This window comes from Cetorhinus maximus, chromosome 1, assembly GCF_964194155.1.
Source record: "Cetorhinus maximus chromosome 1, sCetMax3.hap1.1, whole genome shotgun sequence".
Taxonomy (NCBI): Eukaryota; Metazoa; Chordata; class Chondrichthyes; order Lamniformes; family Cetorhinidae; genus Cetorhinus; species Cetorhinus maximus.
Genome location: NC_135879.1, coordinates 149,254,332 through 149,279,145, shown reverse-complemented (window position 1 = coordinate 149,279,145; position 24,814 = coordinate 149,254,332). Strand labels below are relative to the sequence as shown.

Genomic DNA, 24,814 nt, shown 5'->3' with positions numbered 1-24,814 from the left:
CTTATCTACACTTGAGGCCTGACTTTTGCATTCCAATCGGCAATATAAAGCATGAGATACTATTCTTTCAAAAAACATGTTAACCCATTTTTTTTGCCTGTGTTTCTCAATGTATTCTGCCCAATAGGTCCTCAAAATTGCTTTTGGGTCATATGCAGCTAATAGGGCCTTCATAGATTAAGGAGGCTCAACTTGACTCAAGTCCATGAGGAGGTGATGGTGTAATGGTATTGTTGCTTAACTAATCTAGAGACCCAGGATAATTCTCTAGGCACCTGGTTCAAATCCTGCCATGTCAGATGGTGGAGTTTAAATTCAATAAAAATCTGAAATTCAAAGTTAATTGTTGATCCTTGGGAAGGAAATCTGCAGGCCTGTTTGTGTCCTCTAACTGGCTAATGTCAGTAAAATGTCACCCAGGGTCTTTCCATACATCTGTGGGGGCTGGGCTTATGCTTTAGGCAGTGGGACAGGACTTTGATAAAATTCCCATCATTTAGTGGCAATAGTTATTTGTTTTTTTGTAATTATTGTACCTTGATGTTGGTTTTTCCTGTGAGTTATTTAAGGTTGGGGGGTTTGTAGGCCCACTCTCTCTCCAAACAGTTTTTTCTTCATGTATCGATGAGCTTCCCTACTGGTTATTACTTTCTAACTTAGGGAAAAAAAAATGAAATATGGAACACATCATTGAACAACATGGCATAAAGCAAGTCCCTGTTGCTGCTCAGGATGAATTATTAATCTTTGTAATTTGGCATCGTTTCATCTGGGAGAGATGATGGGAATCCAGATTCAGAATTTTGGTGAGGTCAGATGAGATCATCTGCTTCACTTATTTGAATGGCTGAACAAGCCAGTTCCGGAAAGGCAGAGTATGCCAACAAGTGCCGCAAATAAAGTTGTCCCTTGCCAGTGGTGTGGGATGGTCTCTGCTGACGCCTTGTTTACAGGGCTGGCATCTGTTTTGGAGATTCTGAAACCACATGTTGCTGTTCTGGTGGCAAACTCCTGCTCACAGCTGGCGTCACTATTTTCATCAGTTGTCAGCTGGAGTTTCTCACTTGTTGTGATTGATGTTGGGGCCTTTCATGTCTCTTTTGACAGCATCCATAAATTAGAGCTTTGGCTGCTCTGCTAGTCGCTTGGCATGGGCTGTCTCGCTGTATAGCATATCCTTGGGGATGTGGCCATCTTCCATCCTGTGCGCATGCCCAAGCCTGCACAGCCTTCTTTGCTTGATTAGTGCGAGCATGTTTGGCATTTTTGTCCTAGAAAGGACTGCTTCATTGGTGACTTTGTCTTCTCATGTGATGCCAAGGATATGTTGTAGATACCGGAGATGGAAGTTATTGAGCCTTTTCTCTTGGGAGGTTTAGGTTGTCCAGGCTTTGCTGCCATAAAACAGTACTGGGAATATAGGCCTTATAGATAAGCATCTTGGCCCTACAGGTCAGTTTGTTGTCTGCCCTTTTTGTTAGTTGACCATGTGGTTGCCTTTCCATCGATGCATGTGCTGAGCTCATTGTCATGAAACAGATTGTCTGTTACCGTAGATCCAAGGTAGCAGAATTTGCTAACTGCTTCCAGTGGTGTGTTGTTGAGTCTGATTACAGGCAACATCTTGTCCCATAACAGCAGCTTTCTTAACACTGATGGTAACAGAGAACATGACAAAAGCATGGGACAGATGATCCTTTTGAAATTGGCTTCCTGTCTGGGCAACTAGAGCAGCAACATCCACATACAGAAGTTCCCTGATCAGGACATGCTGCATTTCAGTCTTGTCTTTCAGCCTTGGTAGGTTAAGGTGTTTCCCATCTGATTTTGTGTGGAGTTACACTCCTTCCATTTCAGCAGGGAAAGCATTGGTCAGTAGCACAGAGAAAAAGATGCCAAACAGAGTAGGGGCTAAGACGCAGCCCTGTTTCACCCCATTCTTTATCTCAAAACTGTCAGAGGTGGAGCTGTCGAACTGAATGGTGCCATGTATGTTACAAAAGGATACTATGAAGCTTGGGAGGACAACGATTTTTTCTAGTTCCTTTGGAGGCATGTCCTGCTCACAGTGTCAAATGCTTTTGTGAGATCCACAAAAGTGAGGTAGAGTGGCGTTTGCTGCATGCCCTCTGCACTTCTCTAGAAGCTGATGTTGGGAGAATGTCCTATCTACTGTTGGTCTGCATATTCTGAAGCCACATTATGTCTTCACATATATTCTGTTGGCTAGTCAATGGAGTCTCATTAAAATTACTTTGGGATGACTCCAGCAAAGACCTTCCTTCCCAGTGCCATTGAGGGGTCAGATGCCCTGGTGATTGTTACAATCCCTTAGGTCACCTTTGTTCTTGTATAACCTGATGATGTTTACGTCTTGCGCATCCTATGGGACAGAGCCTTCTCTCCAGCAGAGGAGGAGGTGGTCATGGAAGTATGGCAGCAGGCTGGGATTTGCATACTTGAGGAGCTCAGCTGGTATTCTGTCATTTCCCAGTGTTTTTCTTGCTGCTAGGGAGTCAGTGGCCTTTTCAAGCTCAAATAATGAGGATTCTGTATCAAGCTCATCCATAACAGATAGCTGCAGAAGCTCACTAAACACAGGCAGATAGATATCCATCTCACATGAGTATAGCTTGGGGTAGTGCTCTATCCAGCAGGCCATTTGCTTGTTCCTGTCAGTGAATACTTCCCCAACCACTGTGATGATTTCTGCTCCAGTTCCCCCTCACGATAGTTCTTGGACCTCAGGAATTACAAGAACAAAATGCACACGATAAAGTATTTGGCTAGCCCCAGGTTCATTTGTTTATTGGACTCACAAAATTTCCTCCCCAGTACAAACCATCCTGTGACTTGTCCAAATTCACATAAAACCCACCTTGTACAAGGCTGACTAAAACATAAACCAATTACCACAGTTCAAATCCCTCCACAATTTGACTGCAACTTACAAAATTACCCCAGTACAAATCCCTCTCTGACTTATCTGGAACTTATGAGCCCTCACACAGCTGGTTGATACCAGTGTTGATTGTAGGCCTGGATCTAGAGATGACCAATCTCCGCCCTCCTTCTTCCTCTGCAGTAACCACGCCCTGTTGTCGTTCTTCTTTTATAATGATTCATATCACAATGTCACAAACACATCTCCTGTTGCCATCCTGCTGAATCGTCCGATGGTTAACACCTTTCTATATCTTTAGTTTGTTCCATGTCCTGATCTAGATGGGACTAATCAGTTCTCATGTTCTTTCCATAACAGAAAACAATACAATCTCTACCCGAGTGAGTGATACCTGGCTCCAGGGTTGATGGATGTGTGAATGCTCCTTCTCTACCTGGCAGGGGCTAATGGCTGTTGTCTGGGGCCATTTGTTTATGATAATAGTGTTCTCAATTTCTTAATTGAGGTATACGATGGCAGTTGTGCTATACCATTGTTTATGATCATATCTCTTCCAGTCTCTTAATTGCATTAGGCAATGGCAGTTGCCTTGCACCATTGCTTGTGATAATGTCTCTTCCAGTCTCTTAATAAGCCAGAATTTTGGCTGGCTGACCCTTCTGCAATGCTACAATTGACCTCTTCAAACTTTTATAGCTCACCTCTGTATGTTGTGTTGCGGTTTTGCTATTTATAATTTATAGTTCGAGGTCATGTCAATTAACAATTCAGGGAAGTCACATTCTTCACTGCAGATTTCAAAGTAGCAACTTTGGTGATGTTGGGGCCAAGTCTTTTGATACCGTCATACAAAAAACAAAGGTTACCATTGTCACGAGCAGTTTGTATTTCTCTGCATAGATTGATCCAATAGTTGTTGGCACTGTACCTTGCTCTTCTGCACAACTGCCTTGGCCAGCATAAGATTGTTACGTACTATATATAAGGTTAGGAGGCAAATTGTAAGCCAGGTGAGTTGCACTTTTCACTTCAATGGCAGGAGTCACTTTTGCAAGGGGGGTCTCGGACAAACCTTTGTTCCTGTTTCTTCCTTTGCCAAATGTGGCTACTACAGCTTCATAAATGATCGACCGTAGAAACTTCCATGCTTCATCAGTGTTATTTGGTGAGCCCTCGGAGGGAGAGACTGCCCAAGACCTTCTGAGAACTTCTGACATTTGTTGTTATCCCTCGTGCATTGAATGTTGATGCGAGGAATGTGTTTGGGCTTGTGTGTTTTGTGTGGTTGCACCTTCACCCTGCTACTGACAAGTGAGTGATCAGTATCAGTCTGCAGTGTGAAAGGTCTGAGTGTAAAGAGTGCTTGGACAGATCAAGTCTTGTGGTGTATCAGGTCATGTTGGTGTCTGTGGTCTGATCTTAGATGGCGCCGTGGCACCTTGTACCGATGTCTGCCCTGGAAGAAAGTATTGGTAATGCAAAGTCCATGCTGTGCACAAAATCCTGGTAACCACTGTTCATTTTTATTCATCTTGCCAACACCATGATGACTGAGGCACATTTGCCATGAAACTCTCTCTGATCTGACTCTTAAATCCCCCAGGACAAATAACTTTTCTCCCTGTGGCAGATGCTGCAGAATATCATCTGGAGTGTGGAAGAAGTTATATTTGCCTTTGGCATTGGCATACCCGCAGGTGATGGTGACAAAACCTCCATCCGATGGTAGATGAGGTGGTGTGAGGCATTCAGAGGCCACAACAGACATCTCAATTATCTGCTTTCAATCTGTGGTTGACAGCAAAGCCCAATCCATGTTCATCTGCACTTTTGCCATTCCAGTAGCAGGCGTAATTAGTCTCACATATTGATCCGGTGTAGGCTAATCTACTCTCTTGGAGAGCAGCAATGTCAATGCTGAACTTGTGTAGCTCACGGTCAATCAATGCAGTCTAATTACATTGTCTGTTGACTGCAAGCTCTCATGCATACCAGGACACACAGTCCTAGCATTCCAGTTACAAACCAGAGAATCTTCACCTTTTGTTTCTTGGGTACCCCTTTACCTTCTGCTTGTCAGGATAGGATCCCCACCCCTCATGCTCCCATAGAGGATGGCTGAAGTTGGCAGGTCAGTACCTTATTGGCTGAGGGCCGTCCAGCTTGAGGCGGGCAGTGACTAACTAATGATAATAATAAGACCCTTTGCACCATCAGAATAACACATAACTTGCTACCTCTCATGTTGGTTCCCTCACAGGTAAAAGGAAGGATGAGGTGTCTTCTCCATTTGTCATCAAGAGTACAGTGCCCTCTCCATTTATTTTGACTGTATAACCTGGGCAGCTACGTTTCTTGCTGAAAACTTTAAATCTCTATCCCCAAGTCTTTGTACCAACAACTAACGGGAACAGTTTTTCCTTGACTACCTTATCTAAATCCTGTCAGGATCTTGTACACCTTTATCAAATCTCTCCTCAATCTCCTTTGTCCCAACAAGAGTAATCCCATCTTCTCCAACCTAACCTTATAGTTAAAATCCCTCATTCCTCAAATCATTCTGGTAAATCATCTCTTCAGCCCCTCAAGGACCCTCACATTCTTCCTAAAGAACACTATGACATACTCCAGTTATAGCCTAACCATTGCTTTATAAAGGGTCATTTTTGACTTGAAACATTAACTCTGTTTCTCTCCACAGATACTGCCTGATCTTCCAGCATTTTCTGTTTTTATTATAGCTTTATAAAGATTCAGCATAACTTCCCTGCTTTTGTCTTATATTGCCTCTTAGTATCCCTTCTGCTAAAATGCATCACCTCACACATCCCAGTGTTAAATGCCTTCTGCCACTTGTCTACCCATTGTTCTAGCGTATCAATGACCTGTTACAGTCGATTCGTAACATTCTCACTGTTTTCCACACCTCCAAGTTTGATACCATCAGCAAATTTTGCAATTTTACTTTGTATTCCAATTTTCAAATCATTTAGGTAAATATATGTATCTAAACAGAAAAAAAATGGTCCTACCACTGGCCCTTGGGGAAAACCACACCATTCTCCAGCCTGAAAAACAACAATTTACCACAACTCTCTGTTTTCTGCCCTTGAGTTATTTGGCTGCAGCAGTTTTGAGATAAGCTGTCAAGTCTTCACATTCATTCTTCTTCTTGAAACCTGCAAAGGTCATTTTTGTTCCTGGGATTTATTTCTTTGGATCCTCCAGGTAAATACTGAATGTGTCCACATCCCAGGTAATACCTTTGTTTTTGTTTGCTTCAGTATAAGAAAACCCTTCAGCCTGGACAGTCTTGCATCCAAATAAACCAGACAGGTTTGGCCCAGGCTTGTGTTTGCCTTCATGTTCAACAGTGTGACACTGCGCACACTTCTGTACAAAGATCTTCTTTCCCTTCTCTATATCATCTCTGTAATTGCTTCCGTCCAGCAACTGACTGCCACAGTCAAGGTCAATATTCTGTCCAACTGGATGCAGGCCCTCCTACTCCATGAACCTCAATTTTGATAACCAGCTTTTTACATGATACTTAGTCCAATGCTTTCTTAAAATCCATACAGACAATTTCCATTGCATCCTCTTCATTATCCTTCCCTGCTACTTGAATGGATTATTCAAGCATAATCTGTCTTTTTCAAAACTGTGCTGCTCTTCTTAATTAACCCAAACTCCTCCAAGGGCAGAATTATTCCAGATTTGCACAAAATGTGGGAGCAGGAGGGAGAAAAGTCAATTTTACTCACCGGCCACAATGATGGGTTTTCGCGCCATATCATCCCATTCCTGCCTCATTAATTATGCAGCCACAGGAAGTACACCGTCTCACTGATGGGCGGTCTTCGATTTTCCCACCCTGCCATTACCTCGCTGCTTCTGCACACGTATTTAAACTGCAGCCACATGCACACTTCTCAATGCTTGCAGCCCAGGAGGGCACCAGTGAAGACGTGGTCCCAAAAGCCAAGAGTGCAGTCCACCGATTCAGTGACACACCCCTGGATGCCACGGTGACCCACTATCACAGTCCTCTACCCCCACTCTGGCTGCAGGAGGCCAATCAGTCTCACCACTCCAGCCTGGGAGGCTGTGGCAGAGGTTGTCAGTGCCAACGCTGCACACAAGAGGTCAGCCATCCAGTGCAGAAAACAGATGAATGATCTCATCCGTGCTGCCAGAGTAAGGCAACCATCTCATCAATCTAAACACACAATCGCAAGGCCATCACACATTCACTGGTACCTCACTCACTGCCAGCGCAAAGGGCATCACCACTCACTCTGTCACACATACCCTCACATCACTATCTGGCCTCATCTCCTCTGGAGACGGCCTCCTCAGCCCTCACCATCTGAGGCCATTTGTACAGGCCAACACATGCCCCCACACACACCCTGGGATACCCCCCCTTCCCCAGTGCAGCTCTTGCCCTGCAGCCTCTTCCATTGCCTGAGGCCACTTCTGCCCCTTCCCCAAGCAAGCCCTAGCCTTGCAGCTGCTGAAAAGCCACCCCTGCCTTACAGCTGCTCTGGTAGGCAGAGACCTGCCCGTGAGCCCCCTAAAAGTGATGTGGTGCTGTCTGCGAAGCCTGGCGCTGATGACTGTGAGTGCTGCACGAAGCAAGGTAGGCAAGCAAACCTCGAAGTCCCGAGTGAAGTGCAGCTCGCCAGGTGCACGTCGCTTATGTATAGTTGTGAAACACGTCACCCAGATGATCCAGCATGGGGGGATGTATCACTTTTTACCTCATCCATTACCTCTACTATCTCTGCTTCTACCAATATTTTGTCATCATCCTCTTTAGTAAACACTGATACAATGTACTCATTAAGCACTTGAGCCTTGCCCTGTGCCCCTAAGAATATATAGTTCTCTCTGGCCCTAATAGGCCCCACCCCACCTCTTACTATCCATTTGCTATTTACATGATGATAGAAGATTTTGGGGTTCCCTTTTATATTAGCAGCTATTTGATTCTCATGTTGTCTCTTTGCCAGTTGTTACTTCCTCTCCCACTTAAGGGCCTTCTCCCACTGCCATTGGGATTTAACATGCAGCAGGAAAGGCTCATGCAAGTATATAGCTTGGCAATGTTCACTGTTTGGGCTGGAGGCCAGTTAAAGGGTGAGGGACCTCCTTTCTGTGTCCCATGTGCCCATTGGAGGTCCACCCCAAGGTCTTCCCACCCAAGCATTTTCCTCCCCCATTGTGTTGTCCATCTCAGGCCCCCACCCACCTCATTCCCTGTGCTGGGGCTCCCAACCTGGCCCCAGTGATATCTGCCCACCCTACACCCCCTGTCCCCCCCCCGCCTCCCATCCCCATGCAAACTTACCTTTGCATTGAGCTCCATTGCAATTGCCATTTTGGGACTGGCTGCAGTCCCAGCAGTGGTCACTGCTCCCGATGGTGCTGCTAGGGTTAGAGAGTGACCAGCCATCTGATTAACCTGCAGCTCTCAGGGGTGGGACATCCTCCTCAAGTCAATTAATGACCCGAAGGCCCATAAAATGGTTGCAGGGTGAGCCAGCAAAGTGGGCTTTCCCCCGACTTTAATGCTATGGGTGGTGAGGACCCCACATCCACCCCCTCCCATAAAATCCCATTGTATTTTGGTCTGCTCTCGCATGGAAGAATTCATCTGACATGCATCATATACCCTTTTTTCTCATTTCATCATATTTTCTATCACCCTCATCATCCAAGGAGTCCTAACTTTGGTTCCCCTACATTTCCCTTTTATTAGAATACACGTAGACTGCACCTGAAACATTTTCTCCGTAAAGGTCAACCATTGTTCAGTTTTCCTCTCAGTCTTTGGTTCTATTTTACTCTGACTAGATCTCCTCTCATCCCATTGAATTTAACTCTTATCCAATTTAGAGGATCTATTTTAAAGTGTTCCTTGCTCTTCTCCATTACTAATCAAAACTTTGTGATATAATGATCGCTCTTACCCAAGTGTTCTCCCACAGACACTTGGTCCACTTAACCCATTGCATTCCCCAGCACCAGATCCAGAAATACCTCCTGCCTAGTTTGACCTAGAAAGTTCCCTGAACACATTTCAGAAATTCTTACTCCTCCTTACCCTTTAATTTAGCATTATCCCAATCAATATTTGGGTAATTAAATACCCTCAATATCACTTCTAAATAGATCTTGCATATTTCTGTGATCTCCCTGCAGATTTATTCCTCTGTGTCCCCGTCTCACTATTTGGAGGTTTATAGAATATCCCCAATAACGTGATCAGACCCATTTTGCTTCTCAACTTTTAATCAAATAGATTCTTACCTTAACCCTCAAGGACATCTCTTTCTAACACTACAATGCCTCCCCTAATCAGTACTGCCACTCCACTTCCCCTTTTCCCTTCCCTGTCTGTTCTGAACGCTTTGTATCCGTGAATATTAAGCTCCCAGTCCTCACCATTTTAAGCATGTTTCTGTTATTGTCACTATATCATATTCCCACAATGTTCTTTGTGCTTGTAACTCACCAGCCTTATTCACCACACATTGTGCATTGACATACATGCAGCCTAGCAACTATGGATGCCTGTTTTGCATGAAACAATGCACTACCAGCATAATCCCTAGGAAACAGCATCACATCCAATGCATTACCTTATTGAAATAAGGCTCCAATCTATTTCCAATGGGAACTACCTGTGCCACGCTTTCCTGTCGGAGATGTGCATCATGTGCAATTTATGTGAAAATGCCGTGTAAACGATCTTCACCCATGTTTTTTCTCTGTAATGTTCTGATTGAACATATTTATGTGGAATTACAGAGTTTAGGATTGATGCCAGCACCTCAACTGATTTATTCTGCTGGCACCGAGGATAAATTTGCTTCAGTCCGCCAGCCGCTCTGTTCCAGGAAATTTAGACCCTTGGAACTCCAGCCTTGAAAGAGATGACTGAGAGAGAAACTTAATGAAGTTTATATAATTTTTAAAAAAATGTATATAATATTTTTACAAAACTAGTACAGTGCATTACTTGAAGGTTACAACTGTAGAAAAAAATGTGGCTTTGATCACAATCTGGTGAAAGAAAAGTTTAGTACTGCTGACAGAAAAAAGAATAATCACACAGAGTAAATAATGCTTGGATAGACTTCTGTGTAGGACAGCAGACACAGAAACCATAGTCATTCAGGAGCCAGTTGGGTGTCGTTATACGGGCACTATAGGTTTTTTGTTTTGAGACAGCTGAGTTCATATATTCAATAATGTTCATTATTCCACATCCTAAGCCTAGTTGATGTTCGCCTTTGTTTCGCCTGCCTTCTAATTTCACTTGCAGGGAGATTTGCTAGTGCTGTTGGGGATGGTTTAAATTAGCTTATCCAGGGGATGGGAACCTGAGAGGTAGCTGAAATTGGAAGGAAGTAAAGCTGCTAACAGGAAGTAGAAAAATAGCAAGCGAAATTCAGGTAGAGTGCCATTAATTTGCTAATCCTGGATTACTGCCCATGAGGCCCTGCTTTTTAAACTCCTTCCTAACTCCTTAAAATCTTTTTTCAGGACCTCATCCCTCTTCCGACCTATGTCATTGCTACCAATGTGGACCACGTCCTCTGGCTGTTGACCCTACCCCAGAAGGATGCCTTGCAGCCGCTCCTTGACTCCCTTGACCCTGACACCAGGGAGGCAACACATCATCCTGGAGTCACCTTTACTGCCGTAGAAATTCCTCTCTGACCCCCTGACTATTGAATCCCCTATCACTATTGCTCTTCCACTCTTCTTCCTCTTCTCCTGTGCAGCTGAGCAATGTGTGGTGCCACAGACCTTGCCCTGGCTGCACTTCCCTGAGGAGCGATCACCCTTACCAATATCCAAAATGGAAAACTGATTAGAGAGCAAGGTCGACTCAGGGGATTCCTGCACTACATGCCTGGTTCTCTTAGACTGTCTGGTGGTCACCCATTTCCTCTCTGCCTGCATGCTCCTAACCTCCCTAAATATGCTATTCTCGTAGTTCTCTGCCTCATGGATACACCACAGTGACTCCAGCCGCCACTCAAGTTCCAAAACCCATATTTCAAGCGTCTGTAGCCAGTGACACTTCCTGCAGATGTGTTTGTCTAGGACACATGGTGCATCCATGATTTCCCACATACTGCAGGATGTACATTTCACTGGGCCAAGCTGACCTGCCATAACTTTTAAAACTATTTATTACAATTAGAATAAGTAGAATAACTTACCAGTTACTCACCAATCAGCTTCTTCCCCTGTGTCAAAGTAAGAGCCAACTACTGGAGGTGATATAAGGTAGAAAAAGAAAGGAACACCTACCTCACCAAACTCCCTCATTCACCAGGCTCCCACTTTACACTCTGTGAATTCAAAGCAGCATTTAGTGAAGATGAAACAGCACTGAGGAAGGCCTGTTTTTATACTTTCTAAAAAACAACTGATTCAAGCTTCTGAAAACAATTTTAAGGTAGTTACCTAACTAACAATTGAAGCTGCTCTCAGATAGCTTGTATACCCCTGTTTTAAGGCTGGAATAAACTTAACTTCTCTTAGCTTAGGGAGTAATTTTTAGTTTCTTGCTAAATTAAAGAATAAACTGGACTTCAGGCAGAAATTAACCCCTAAACTCCCTCACTCACCAGACTCGCCAGCTCTAAGTGAAGACTCAGAAGTAAATACACCTCTGACAAGATCTCCCAAAATAACAACGCGCACACACAGGGCAAAATATTAGTTTGATCTATCCACAATATGTGAAGTAGCCATCAACACAAACAACACTTCACACAAGGTAATACATATTGGTCTGGAATTTTCTGAATGACATTATTAGCAATGATCACCATAAATAAGATCACTGTTCATCCTGATCCTCTCGTGCTGGGAAGATAATTATCATAAACCCCAGTGATGTGCATGGCAATCCAAAGAGCTCTGAAGCAAGTCAACTGTATGCACAAGTCAGTTTAATTTGAGAGAGTGACGTTACTGCTCAATGGGAATCCTATTGCTATTACGAAATGTAATAATGCAGCAGTTCTTTGAAATGAACTCACATCAAACTGCTTTACATATTCTATAAAAGGACCTTTGCAATTAACTCCAGGACGTTGTTGATAATTCACAAATTCTCAATTTAGAATTGTAATTTATCTGTGCCTTACTGTTGTTCGTTCAACATCCTTCATAGTAAATGGAAGACTAAACCTGAATAGTCTGATTTCTGAATACTGATTACTCAAAAAGCTGACTACTTGCACAGACTTGGCTGGCCATCTGAGTAAAGTAATTTATCCCTTTTAGAAACAGCAGATTTTTAAAATTCATTTATGGGATATGGGCTTAGCTAACTGGGCCAGCATTTATTGCCATCCCTAGTTGCCCTTGAGAAGGTGCTGGTGAGCTGCTTTCTTGAACCGCTGCAGTCCACGTGGTGTAGGTACACCCACAGTGCTATTAGGAGGGAGTTCCAGGATTTTGACCCAGCGACAGTGAAGGAACAGCAATATATTTCCAAGTCAGAATGGTGAGTGACTTGGAGGGGAACTTCCAGGTGGTGGTATTCCCATCTATCTGCAGCCCTTGTCCTTCTAGATGGTAGTAGTCGTGGGCTTGGAAGGTGCTGTTGAAGGAGCCTTGGTGAATTCCTGCAGTGCCTCTTGTAGATGGTGCACACTGTGCATTGGTGGTGGATGGAGTGAATGTTTGTGGACGTGGTGCCAATCAAGCAGGCTGCTTTGTCCTGGATTGTGTTGAATGTCTTGGGTGTAGTGGAAGCTACACTCATCCAGGCAAGTGGGGAGCATTCCATCAAACTCTTGACTTGAGCCTTGTAGATGGTGGACAGGCTTTGGGGAGTCAGGAGGTGAGTTACTCGCCGCCGGATTCCTTGCCTCTGACCTGCTCTTGTAGCAACAGTACTTATATGACTAGTCCAGTTCAGTTTCTGAACAGGAAGAGTACATTATTTATTTTTGTGCTTGTGTATATATATTTATACACATATACACACAATTTTTATATATTTTTTTATGCATTGTATTGTCATTTAATTTTGCAAGATTGTTATTTGTCAAATGGCTTTTAAAAGTGCATATATACATCAATCACACAAACCTCTTCATTACTTATCAAAGAGCTCAGTCAAATTAGTCAAAAATGACCTGCCTATAACAAATTCATGCCTACTTTCATTTAATAGCCCATACCTTTCCAAATGTCAATTAATTTTACCGCTGATCATTGTGTCTAAAAGTTTTCCTACTTACAATATCTGATCAATAGTAGTCAGGTTTACCCTTCTCCCCCTTTTTTAAAATGGGTACAATATCTAGTCCTCTGGCACCACATCCATTTCCAAGGAGGATTTGAAGATTGAAACCAGAGTCTCCATAATATCCATCCTGACTTTCTTCAGCAACCTAGAGTGCATCCTATTGGACTGGATCACTTTTTTCCTTTAAGTACTGCCACCCCTTTAAGTACCTCATCTTATCTATTTTTTTTCCTATTTAACGTCGCTACTACTTCCTCCTTTACTTGTACATTAGAGAAGAGGATGCTGCCAGTGAAGCTAATACTCATTTAGTACCTTAGCCATGCTCTCTGTTTCCACAAGAATATCTAATTTTTAGTCCCTAATGTTACGGATAAAAAATTGTGCGTGTATGTGTATAAATATACACACACAAGCACAAAAATAAATGATGTTCAGTGAGAACTGAAACCCCTGTTCTCGTCTCTTACTTTATGTAATCAGTGTATTTTTTGAAAAGGAAGATGTGTATGTTTCTTAACCCTTGAGTGTGCGGTTAATTTATATAACAAGCAGCAAGCTTTCGTGGATTTAAATAGAGGGTTTTTATTCCCACTTTCACACCGAAAATCTAACTCTACTTCACTCTCTCATCTTACATGCACATGCACACCCACTCAGGAAAATACAGTTAAAGAGGAAAGTGCACTTCGGAAATTTACAAAGGAATAGTTCGTAAGTCACGTGATTACTTTATCTCGGTGCAGCTCTGGTCTAGAAGAAGTACTTTTCCACTCATGAAGTGGAGTTGGGTGAATTCAATCATAAAAGTTGAATATCAAAATCACTGCACGATTCCCTCAAAGAGGTAGATGTCTGAAAGGTTGCAACGTTAGTTGTTTGCAGTCTTTTTACTAGGAGGTTGGTTTTCTGTACTGGTGGACTTGAAAAGGGACAAGCTTGATATCTTACGGTTTTGCAGTCTCCAGTCTTAAGGCATAGATGTTGCTGAATTTGCTGCTGTTCCTGTTTATTACTGTGTTTTTTACGGACTGACTCATTTCTTCTTAGTTCTTGGGATAATAAGATTGGCTATCTGTCGTTGATTTTGATAATGTGACCATCTGATCATTACTTCTATTTTCCACATAGAATGATTTGAAGCAGACATAATGGCCCCTCAACAACCTCAGGTACCTGGGAACGACTCAGGATGTAGGAGTCATGGCAACTCCCAGTGTACCATGCATTAACGTGCAGTTTGTGCTTCTGGTAATCACACACCAGTTGTACATTGATGGAATGATAGCCCTTGCTGTTTATAAACATTAGGGGCTGCGGCCATGGAGCCTTTGTAGCCACATGGGTGCAGTCTATTGCACCCTGCATTCTTGGGAAGCCTGAGATGGTAGCGAAGCCAATGAATCTCGTAGCCTGGCTATCTTCACCCACAGCAAACCTGACATAATGATGGGCCTTCCTGTAAAGGGCATCTGTGACCTTTTTTATGCATTGATGTGTTACGGACAGAGAGATGCCACACAGGTTGCCTGTTGATCTTTGAAAAGAACCAGAGGCCAAGAAATTGAGTGCAGCAGTCACCTTCAAAGCCACTGGCAGGGGATACCCTCCAACCCCATGTGGCTTCAGGTCTTCATGGAGAATGTGGCATATGTGATGGGGACAAGCGCAGACGTGCACGGCATTGCCTCTCACTCATTTGTAAATAGGAGACGCTTCTACAATAAACCCCAGGCCTTGTGGTTTGCCTCTGTTGTCTGGGTCTCTCCTCCTGACCCTTGTGTTCATGCTGTGGCTCCACTTGACCATGTCCCTCAGGCGTGGCCTCCTACTGGAGATCGCGTGGCATAGGCTCTCCCTCCTTCACCTCCTCCATTGCATTAGGACCCTGACAAAGGAAGCATTGAGCCCTGGATCCATATGTGCTTTTGCCTTCTCTCTGAAATGAAACATTGAAGGCATTAATGATTCATGGGGAAAGAAAGAAAGGAAACGTATGGAAACTGTAAGGCTTCATAGTTTTTCCTGCCCTACTTGCATGGTGGCTGATGCCACCTTGTCCCTGATACACTGGTACACACATCGAGGTGACCAAAGTGGCATCGTAGATATGTAACATCTTGAGCCCAGCGTGGAATGCTAAGGTTTAATTGAGATGATTGACCCAACCTAGTTCTGTGCTCCAATCTCTGATGTGGCATTTTAATGACCAATCAGTTGCTCATGGTTAATGAGTGGATACCCTTTGGCCCATTAGGAGTGTCAATTCTGGTGACCATGTGACAGGCCTTCATTGATGAAATGCCATATATAATACAGCTGTGTCTCCTTCACTATTGCCTGCATTCCCAAATGCTACATTTCTATGTGTTACTCTTGAGATGCAGTGACTGTGATCTGAAGCCACTGAGTTTTGAGTAGCGCTTTAAAAGTGCTAATTAAGCCATTGGCCTTCAGAGGCCTTCATCACAAGGAGGTCTTCCTCCTTCCTTTCTAAGCAGGCTCTTGTTCACTCCAGTGGCAACAAGAAATTAGAGGGTGACACCTGTTTCCTCCCTTCCCCTCACTGCCATTCGACAGCCATCCTTTCCCTTTGCCCCCCTCGTGTTCATCATCCCCACCCTCGCCTTACAGCCCATCCCCAGTTGAAGTGTTAGTTTTTGAAAGTGGAGACCTGCATGAGTACCACTGCACAGCGGTGTCCTTGTGGACAACCGTCTCAGCCACCTGGGGGTAGAAGACCCCTGCACACCCCAACCCCAGCCACAGTACTGGTCAGGTTCTGAAAGTGGAGTCCTGCGTGAGTGCCACAGCACAGTGTGTTCTTCAGGACAGTGTAGGCAAAGAGCAGGACCAAATCAGCCTTACAGTCCCAGCAGAGTGGTGTTCATCGCAACAAGACCGGCGCAGCGCTATGGTAGGTAGGCTATGTATGTTCTACTCACCTTGTATTTACAAGCGAACTGAGGGACGACTTGTGCACGCCACCCCTTTTCAAACGGGTTTGAGGCCAACATAATTTCCCACAAGGTTGGAAGGCGTGACAAGATTCTGGCCAGCAGCTGTTTTAATGAGCATTCATGAGATGTTAATGAATGCAAATGGCATTCCCACCACTAGTCAGCGGGATAACCAACCCACCATTAACCCACCATCGGGAGAATTGAAAGCTGCTGGCGGATTTCCACCTGTTGGCCTGCCACTGGATTCTCTGCTCCCGCCAGCCACGAAACCTGCAGCGGGCGGGCTAGGAGAATTCTGCCTAAAGAGTTGTCATGAACCATAGAGCAAGCAAATATTTCTCGTGACTCAGCAATCATTCTGGCCCTTGCCCTGCTGTTGAAATAAAACGAATAAAGTGGATTGATAAAGTATAAATGTGTCGTCACAACTCCCGAGGTGTCATTAATTCACAGAAACATAGGGCTGGATTTTACCATCAGCGAGCAGGGGTGGGGCCCGCTTGCCGACACGTAAAATGACACGGGATGACGTCGGGCGGAACTCCCGACGTCACTGCGCCCCATTTAGATTTTCAGGAAGGCGGGTGCGCAGCAAAATCAGCTGCCCGCCCGCCGACCTGTCAGTGGCCAATTAAGGCCATTGACAGATCAATTAAAGTAATTAGTGGACCTGCCCGTCCAACCTTAAGGTTGGTGGGCAGGTCGGGAGCGCTGGCGGGAAGTATAAAAAAGATCAAACCTCATCCATGGGCGGGATGAGGTTTCATGTATGTTTTTAAAAATTTTAATAAAGATTTTTTGGAAATTATGAACATGTCCCAACTCATGTGACATGAGGGGACATGTAAGGGAAATGTTTTTTTCCTATTTTTAATATTTTTGAAAGTAGTGGCGATCTCCCTGAGGCTGCACTTAGCCTCAGGGAGATGAGTGAGCTCTTTCGTGTGCATGCGCGAAAGAGCTCACTCTCGATTTTGGGAATCCCCCCCACCCGCACAGGGAGTGCATAGTGCTTCCCACTGGACGTCACGCTATGTGGGCCTTAATTGGCTCGCCCTCTTAAAATGGCGCTGTGCCTCCGATCAGGAGAGCTGATCAGAAGCGCGCCCGCACGCGCCCACCCGGGGGGAAAATTCAGCCCATAGAACCATAGAAACTAGAAGCAGGAGTAGGCCATTCAGCCCTTCGAACCTGCTCCGCCATTCAATTTGATCATGGCTGATCCTCTATCTCAACACCATTTCCCGCTTTCTCTCCAAACCTCTTGATGCCCCCAATTTCCAAAAATTTATCAATTTCTTTCTTGAATATACTCAGTGACCCAGCCTCCACAGCCTTCTGTGGTACTGAATTCCACAGGTTGACCACCCTCTGAGTGAAGAAATTTTTCCTTATCTTAGTCCTAAATGGCCTGCCCAGTATCCTGAGACTGTGACCCCTCATTCTAGACTCCCCAACCAGGGGAAATATCCTCCCTGCACCCAGTCTGCCTAGCCCTGTTAGAATTTTACATGTTTCAATCAGATCCCCTCTCATTTTTCTAAACTCTAGTGAATACAGGCCCAGTCAAACCAATCTCTCCTCATACGACAGTCCTGGCATCCCCGGTATCAGCCTAGTGAATGTTCGCTGCACTCCCTCTATGGCAAGTATATCCTTTCTTAGGTAGGGAGACCAAAACTGCACGTAATGCTCCAGGTGTGGCCTCACTAAGGCCCTGTATAATTGCATAAGACGTCCTTCTGAACTCAAATCTAGCTGTCAGTGCGAATGAGATGAACATTGAGAGAACAGAAATATTCCTTATAAATTTAAAGGTTTATTTGGGTGCAAAAATGACACATGTTTACAATTAATAGCCAAAGCAGCCCTGGGAAATCCAACAAGCCTGAAAAATTGATGGCTCTGCCTGTTATCTATTTGGGAGCACCATCAAACTGTGCATAATTGTGTAGTTCAAGAGGGCATTTGTGGCTTAATAGAAAAATGCATGACAAATTGTTTGGTCCAACAATAATGCCCTGTGGATCGCTATGATTACTTTCCTACATAAAAGTTAAGGGTGCTAGTTATGTTTTTGCCATGTCTACAGCGAGTTCCAAGGTATGGCGAAAAGTCTTGACAAGCAATCTTAGTGAGCAGTTTGCTGTTTTTTAATTTATCAAAACCTCTTAAGGCCACATTTGTTGTTCACTCCTAATGGTCCTTGGGAAGGTGATGATGGACCTACTTGAATCACAGCAATGCTCAAGCTGCCCGCACCTTCATTAAGACAAGACATTGATGGAAATAAGACCAGAGGCTCAAAACTGTTAATGGGAGTGAAACAGGAGTGAAATGGTTCAGGAGTGAAATGTTCCCCTGTTTTGCAACATTCAGCTAGAGGAAGTTAGGTTTTATCCAGGTCTCAATGCCAGACAAAATTTCATAGTGTGGCTCTAAGCCAGGAGGACAGACAACAGAAGACAAGACAAATAAGACATGTTGGCATATAGGAGGGAGGGTGAAGGAAGGGCTTTGGTGGGATTTTCCCTGCCCGCCAGTGTCGGGCATGTTCGGTGGTGTGAGCGGACAGTATGGTGTGATTGGTTTAACAACGGCGTGAAACCAGTTTGCAATTGTCTGCTCAGCCCGCCAATGGCGGGCCACGTTTCCCACCATCGAATGTCGAGAACCTTATTGTAATACATCAGCATATCATTATTAGGCCTGCCCGCCAGAATCATCCCATCCCTCTGGATCATTCGTCCATGTCAGCGGGAAAGCATGCCAGTGTAGGACACGTCTTGACAACTGTGATGTGCAGAAGTCAGGGTTTACCCACCAGGGCTTTGCTCATATTAGAGACATCCGAGGAGCAGAAGATGCTGGAGCCCGACACCAATGGCACACTGGGGGAACCTCTATGGCATGCTGGGTGGATTCTCATGGACATGGCTCTGCTCTGAAGCAGTGCACGGAGGTTGGATAGTCACCGTTGATGCTCGCAATGGGTGATGGTCAAGGGGGTGCGAGAGGAAGGGCTAGGATCGGCTGGGAGAGGAAGGGGTGTCGGGGGGGGGTGGTGTGGTGGTGAGGTTGGGAGGGGGAATGAAGGTGTCAGGATGGGCGAAGTTGGGAGGGGGGGAATGAAGGTGTCAGGGAGAGAAGTTGGAAAGGGGGAGGGAGAACGAGTGGAGGAGGGGGTAACATGAGAGAAGACTGCAACTGGGGAAGTGGTTGTAAGAAGGGGTGGAAGGTGCAAGAGAAAGAGTGCGGATAGGGGACGGTGTCCAGGGAGATGAAGGGGTGCGGAAAGGGGAGGGAGTAAGGGTTGAGGAAGAAGTAAGAACAGAGGAAGGAATCAGGAAGGTGGTAGGAGTAAGGTTGGAGGAAGAAGTGAGGCTGGAGGCTGAAGCGAGGCTGGAGGAAGGAGTCGGGAGTGGGGAGGGGCTCAGGGTGGCAGAAGAGGTACGGTTGGAGGAAGGAGTCAGAAAGGAGGAAGGAATAAGTCAGGGTGGTGGGTGGGGAGTCCGGTGGGGGGGGGACTAATTGTGGGGGGTCGAAGGGGTACCTAGGGGGGAAGGGGTGCGGAAGGGGGGGATGTGCAGGTGAACATGCACGGGAAGCGTCGGATGGGCCCATGTCTGTCTCCTGGGGAGCAAACTGAGGGTGAGTGTGGTATGGAGGAAGGGTGAGAATGACCTAGGGCAGAGTGAGGTGGTAGAGTGAGGGTTCAACGGTAGTGATGGAAGGGACGGCGAGGGTGGTTGGTGGGGACCTGGAGGCAGGAGAGGGGAGGGTGTCCTGTTGGTGGAGACTCAGGGGAAGCAGTAGAGTAGTAGTATTGTCACTGGACTAGTAACCCAGAAACAGGATAATGTTCTGGGGACCGGGGTTCGAATCCCACTACAGCAGATGGTGGAATTTAAATTTAATAAACACCTGGAATTAAAAGTCTAATGATGAAACCATTGCCGATTGTTGTGGAAACCCATCTGGTTCACTAATGCCCTTTAGGGAAGGAAATCTACTGTCCTTACCTGGCCTGGCCTATATGTGACTCCAGATTCACAGCAATGTGGTTGACTCTTAAATGCCCTCTATGCCCACATCCCACATTCCATAAAAGAATGAACAAAAATGCATGAACCTGGGAGTGGGAAGGAGGAGATCAGAGAGGCTAATGTGGATGGGGGTGGGATTTTCACGAAGGAAGGGAACGTGTATGTTCATCTGGACATCCCCCAAGGAAAAGGGTTGAGTCCGGTAGGTAACGGAGGGGAGGTGGAAGGTGATGCTGGGGTGGTCAACTGTGATGGGGGAGAGGAAATGGGTGACTGGGGGACGATAAAGGGCAGGGTAGTGAAAGTAAAACCAAATTGGCACCATGCTGCCCAAATCGAAAGTGAAATAAGAGTTGTAGTGGGTGAGATCAGGTGCTGCATGGGAGTGTGATCAGTGGGTGGGCGGAGATGGAGGCCAGCTCAGATGGACAGCTGAAAGTGAACCCCAGCAGGCAGCATTGAAAATACTCAGGACATGAAATGTGAAGGATCTGCGTGTGTACTTGCATGAAGCTCCGAAAGGCCCTGCTACACACACATTTCTTCTTCCATAATCACTCTTGGACCTGCTGCTCCCTCTGCAGGGATGGGTCTTCTGGGCTGCTAATTCCCACCGCTTCACAGGAGAAGGAGTCCTCTTGGCTGGAGGTGAGGACATGGATGGAGCTGAGGGACTGGCTGACTGAGGGTGTTGGTCACTTGGCAGATCTCCCTGCGAACCAAAGTAGAGATAATTAGTGCATGGCAGCAGAGTCAAAAGCAGGAGACAGAGCACTCATAGTTGCGTTGAGAGAGGGATGAGGTGGTGCAGGATTCTCACGTGAGTGTTCGTCACCAACCTCACTGTTGCCACAGGGAGGGTCCATGCCCTCAGCAGTCAGCATGATGGCACACTCCTCAAAGTGAGTGAGGGGCCTAATGTGGGCCACTTCACCCCTGGTCTGGGACCTCTCACTGCTGATGTGAGCCAGCTTCTCCTGCAGGGAAACAAATGGAGAGAGTGTGAACAGGACACATGGCATTGCATGGAATATTTGTATGGTGAGCAGCACCGTGGACAGGATGAGGATGCAAGTTCGAGAGGTTATGAGCCTGTTGGAGATGTGAGTGCGTGTGTGAGAGTTTGTGGTGTTGTCCCTTGAGGTTTGAGATCCCTGTGGATGTGATGGGTTTGTGGCTGTGTGAGTTGAGAATGATGAGAGGAGTGAGTTAACCTGGCAGGATGGATGAGACCATTCATCCTGTAGTGGCACTGGGTGGCTGTCCTCTTTTGCAGGGCATCGGTGCTGACCACTGCGTCCCAAGCCTGATTGGTAATGCTGCTGCCCATCCTGCGGCCAGAGCAGGGGTAGAGGACATTGTGGTGAGCCTCCACAGCATTCAAAAGGGATCATTAAATGCATCATTAAACCTGGGAGCTGCAGTCTTTTTGCCTTTGTGAACATTTTCCCTGCAGCAGTTGTGGGCTGGGAGCACTGAGATGTGTGCGCTGGACTTTAAATATGGTGCCTGGCGTGATGAAGTGGTGAGGTGATGGTGGGCGGGTGAATCGGAGCCTGCCCATCATGGAAACAGCGTGTTTCCCAGGAATGCATAAATAATGTGGTGGGTTTGGGATGATACAGCGTGAAAAACCACTATCGTGGTCGCCAGGTAAAAAAATGTTTTATCCGCCCGCTACTGCACTTAGTTCAAGTCTGGGACGATTCTGCCCTTCATGTCAGAAGAGATGGGCAACAATGTTTACAATTGTAATAGACACTGTCTTTTGTTGAGAGAATGGAAAGGAAAATATAATGATGAGCATATAAAGCTTAGCTTAAAAAAATACAAACCAATATAAGCAAGCATTGCACAGATATTACTCTGACATGTGAAACCATGAGAACGGCATGGCTAAATCATGGCACAGGAAATAATTGTGATAAAAGGAAGTATGCACAGATTTAAGTCTTTTAAAATATATTATGAAGTTGACAACAGTGTTAGTTGATAAATATGAGCTTTTTTAATGTAAACGATGGTAAGGGAATTGGAATAGAAACGTTAGAAAATCAGCCCATGCACCACCTACAGGCAAGAACCTGTGATTACATTGTTGCAGTCAACAATTTGCACACAGGATTTCCATGCTAAATGTGTAAATAGATATTGTCAATGTTAAATATTATCATAGAGTTAAGACATAAATCATGACATAACTCATGGGGGAAGATGGTGGTATAATGGTAATGTTACCATACTAGTAATCCAGCAGCCCAGGCTAATGATCTGAGGGTGTGGGTTCAAATCCTATTGCGGTAGCTGGTGGAATTTGAATTTAATTAATAAATCTAGAATCTAAAGCTAGCCTCCTCTGGTTTGTGGAAGGAAATCTACTGTCCCTCCCTGGTCTGGCCTGCAGTGACTCCAGATCCACAGAAATGTGGCTGACTCTTAGGGAAGAGCAACAAATGTTGGCCCTGTTGGCAATGTCCACATCCCATGAAAGAATAAAGGGATAAAAAAATGTAAATAGGATCAGAAATCCAAATGTAAACAATACTTTTATTGCTTTTTTTTTACCTATTTCTATATATAGAGAGATTAGATAAACAGGGTAGATGCAGGTAAGATGTTTCCCCTGGTTGGGGAGTCTAGAACCAGGGGCACAATTTCAAAATAAGGGAGAAGCTATTTAGGACTGAGATGAGGAGAAGTTGTTTTACTCAGAGGGTGGTGAATCTTTGGACTTCTCTATCCCAGAAGGCTGTGGAAGCTCAGTCATTGATGAAGTTTAAAGTAGAGATGGACAGATTTCTAAATACCAATGACATAAAGAAATATGGGGACAAGATGGGAAAAAGTAATTGAAGTGGCTGATCAGCCATGATGGTATTGAATGATGGAGCATGCTCGATGGGCTGAATGGCCTACTCCTGCTTCTATGTAGCTATATTTATTTATTGTGTTTGTTGTTTTGCGCTGTGATCTGCATTTCACATAGAATGGTGTTATTTTAGTTTTTTTTAATATATTCTTTCATGGTAAGTAAGCATAGCTGGACAGGCCAGCATTTGTTGCCCATTCCTAACTGCTTTGAGAAGCTAATTGTAAGAAGCCTTCATGAGCCACTGCAGTCCATCTAGTGCAGGTACACCTACAGTGCTATTAGGAAGGGAGTTCTAGGGTTTTGATCCAGCAATTGTGAAGGAATGGCGATGTTGTTCCAGGTCAGGATGGTGTGTGGCTTGGAGGGGAAGTTGCAGGTGGTGGGGTTCCTATGCATCTGCTAGGCGGTAGAGGTTGCGGGTTTGGAAGGTGCTGCTGAAGGAAGCTTTGTGACTTACTGCAGTGTACCTTGTGGTGCACACTATTACCACTGGGCTTCAGTGATGGAGGGAATAAATTTTTAAGGTGGTGGAGGGTACGTGCCGATCAAGCGAGCTACTTTTTTCTGGATATGTTGAGCTTCTTGAATGTTATTGGAGCCATGCTCATCCAGGTAAGTGAAGAGTATTCCCTTACACTCCTGATTTGTGCCTTGTAGATGGTGGACAAATTTTGGGGAGACAGGAGATGAGTTACTTGCCATAGAATTCCCAGCCTCTTGTAGCCACCGTATTGATATGGCTGGTCCAGTTAAATTTCTGGTCACTGGTAATCCCCGAGAGGTAGATTGTGCGGGATTCAGTGATGGTAATGCCGCTGAATATCAAGGGGGGATGGTTACATTCTCTCTTGTTGGAGATGATCATTGCCTGACACTTGTGTGGCATGAATGTTAATTGAAAATCTGCTGTATGTACATTCCTGCCGAGCTTGCTATTGTTCAATTCCTTGATTTGTTAATGAATGACATTCTGCCGGTATTATAAAGCATTTCCTATTGAAGGTAAATCTGATCGTTGCCAACTTTCATCACATCCATTCCAATTCTAATTCTCCTCTAAGTGCAAGAATTTCTCAGCCCCCACCCTCCATCACAACTATTGTGAGGTCCTAGATCCTTGCTAAAAGTGCTATGAGAAACCAGACTATCTGCTATGCTCCCAAACATTGGCTTGAACCACAGAATCCCAATTCTCACAGAGTCCCTAATTAATTCGGGCCGCTCTAGCCATAACATGTTGCAGACCTCACATTTCTTCCAGGCATTAGCCTCCAGTCTTCTGCCCCAAATTTGCTCCCTCAACTTGCATTAACTTAGATAACCTGTTTGTCTGTTACTATATATATTATTCTTGCATCTATTCATGTCATTATAAAACATCATATCCCTCAACTTACTATAAACAGTGCCACAGGTGATCCATTAATAAATATCCAAAGTGAATAAATTTTTGCTCAAAACACTAATTTACTTTTCCAGGGATTTATATCTTTTTGTTTTCCGTGCCCTGTTGTGTGAAGTATTTTGCTTGCAACTAATTAAAACACAACTAAAACAATCGATGAGCCTCATCAGACAGTCACAGTAAGCTGGTGCTGCATCCTTCTGTGAAACAATTCTATATATTAAACAAACTAAACCCCCTAAGGATAGGCTGCAGGTGGTGCCTGTGTTTTAGTTTGGAACGATTGCTGTAAATGATCTTTCATTTCATTTAGTGGTGGTGCTGCAGATTTACCT

At 44.9% G+C, this 24,814-nt stretch overlaps 1 pseudogene; it reads right to left on the bottom strand.

Annotated features, from left to right (window-relative positions):
- Nucleotides 1-6,019: 6,019 nt before the first annotated feature.
- On the bottom strand, nt 6,020-8,276 carry LOC144689035 (cytochrome c-like; annotated as a pseudogene).
- Nucleotides 8,277-24,814: the final 16,538 nt, after the last annotated feature.